This window comes from Penaeus chinensis, chromosome 21 (assembly GCF_019202785.1).
Source record: "Penaeus chinensis breed Huanghai No. 1 chromosome 21, ASM1920278v2, whole genome shotgun sequence".
Lineage (NCBI taxonomy): Eukaryota > Metazoa > Arthropoda > Malacostraca > Decapoda > Penaeidae > Penaeus > Penaeus chinensis.
The window spans coordinates 7,350,872-7,353,371 of record NC_061839.1 but is presented as its reverse complement, the minus strand read 5'-3'; positions in this window follow the sequence as shown (position 1 = coordinate 7,353,371).

Genomic DNA, 2,500 nt, shown 5'->3' with positions numbered 1-2,500 from the left:
CTGAAGTGTTTGGTCCTTTGGTATTATCTTTGAACATAATCCATTGATTGCATTTAAACACATTTTTTTTTTCATTCATTATATGGAAGCTGTCTTTAATGAAATCCATTACGGAATTATGAAATTGGAATAATACTGTCTTTCAATCCTATCTTTGCTTTTTATATGATCACACACACATGTATATATATATATATATATATATATATATATATATATATACAAATATATACACACATTTCGTTATTTATATATATATATATATATATACATAACAAATTAGATGCCGACCAATCTAATCAAAAGATTGAAAGTAACAGACAGATAGAGATAGATAGATGGATAGATAGATAGATAGATAGATAGATAGATAGATAGAGAGAGAGAGAGAAACGGACGAGACACTTTTAGATGTATTTTAGATGTCATTTTAATAAATCATTTATTAAGGAATTATGTTTCTGTGATATATCATTCATTTTTCCCTTTTTCTTAGAATGAATTGTTGAGTTATGTATCATGTATATAAAATGTAATGATTTAATTCGTGTGATATAAATATGCAAATACGTACTGATTGTTCTGTTAATGAAAAATGTTTACATACACTTTCATCTGACCAATTGGGGTCTTATATATAAACACACACACACACACACACACACACACACACACACACACACACACACACACATATATATACATATATATATATATATATATATATATATATATATATATATATATACATATTTATAAATCTAATATATTCTTCCCTTCAGCCAGTCCTTACATAACAGTAATGTAAACGTCAACCGCGATAACGACAGGAGAGCAATCACCCTGCTTGGCCACGAGTGATGATCTGTACATTATCTGGTTATGAATGGCTCGGGTGATGAGGTGGCACCGCCGTGATTAGGAAAAGGGTGGGGGGGGGTCGTGCCAGGGGGTGGGAGAGGGAGGAATAGGGAGGGAAAGGGAGGGAGGGAGAGGGAGGACTAGGGGGGGGAAGGGAGGGAGGGAGAGGGAGGAATAGGGGGGGGGGGGGAGGGAGGGAGGAAGAGGGAGGGAGAGGGAGGGAGGGGGAGGGGGAGAAAGGGAGAGGGAGAGAGAGGGAGGAAGAGGGAGGGAGAGGGAGGGAGGGGGAGGAGATGAAGATGCAGCGGAAGTGATAACGCAACTAGTGATCACCAGTGCATAATAGCACTTAAGGCGTAATGAAAATCCCTTTACAGAGACAAAGGAGGCCCTTCATAACCCTAGAGGGAACGATCACACTAAAGGATGGAGAGAAGGAGGTTGAAATCTCTCTCTCTCTCTCTCTCTCTCTCTCTCTCTCTCTCTCTCTCTCTTCTCTCTTTCTCGTCTTTTCTCTTCTCTTCTTTACCCTTCTGCCTCTCTCTCGTTTTTTTTCTCTCTCTTCTTTTCTCTTCTCTTCTCTCCCCTTCTCTCTCTCTCTCTCTCTCTCTCTCTCTCTCTCTCTCTCTCTCTCTTTCTCTCTCTCTCTCTCTCTCTCTCTCTCTCTCTTTCTCGTCTTTTCTCTTCTCTTCTTTACCCTTCTGCCTCTCTCTCGTTTTTTTTTCTCTCTCTTCTTTTCTCTTCTCTTCTCTCCCCCCCCCCTCTCTCTCTCTCTCTCTCTCTCTCTCTCTCTCTCTCTCTCTCTCTCTCTCTCTCTCTCTCTCTCTCTCTCTCTCTCTCTCTCTCTTGAACATTACTTATTTCGAGAGATGTGAAAATAACTGCAGAATGCATACTTTCAAGAGATAAATGTTTATGATAAAAATGATAAAAATGACGATTATAATAATTATTGCATTGATTACAATACTGATGGTGATGTTGATTGTAACAATCATAATTATGATAATAAATGTAATAGCAATAACAACAGTAATTATGATAATGATAACAATGATTACAATAATGATAAAGATAGTGTTTATCATCATTATCATTATTAATATAATGGTAGAAATGATATAAATACTACTGCTACTAATACTACTCCTACTGTTATTATTACTATTACCATTAGCACTACTATTACTATCTCTACTACAACAACTACTGTCACTACTGCTGTTGCTACTGCTGCTACTGCTAGTTATAATGATAATAATAATAGTAATAATGATAATGGTAATGATAATAATAATAATAATAATAATAATAATAAAAGTAATAATAGTAATAATAATAATGATAATAATGACAATAATGATAATAAAGATGATAATGATAATAATGAAGTACGGAAGGCGTACGATTTGATGCCACACTCTTAGTTAATGGAGTGCCTGGGAGCCCTGAGAGTAATTCAAAATATTCGTAAAAGTGGCAATATAATTATGAAGAGTTGAAATGATGTGCACAATTGAAATACTAAAAAAAAATATTAGAATAAGGAGAGGGATATTATCACCTTTGCTGTTTGTCATATCAGTGATCCCACTTACAAGCATCCTGAGAAAGGCATCACCAGGGTATGTGTCTGCAT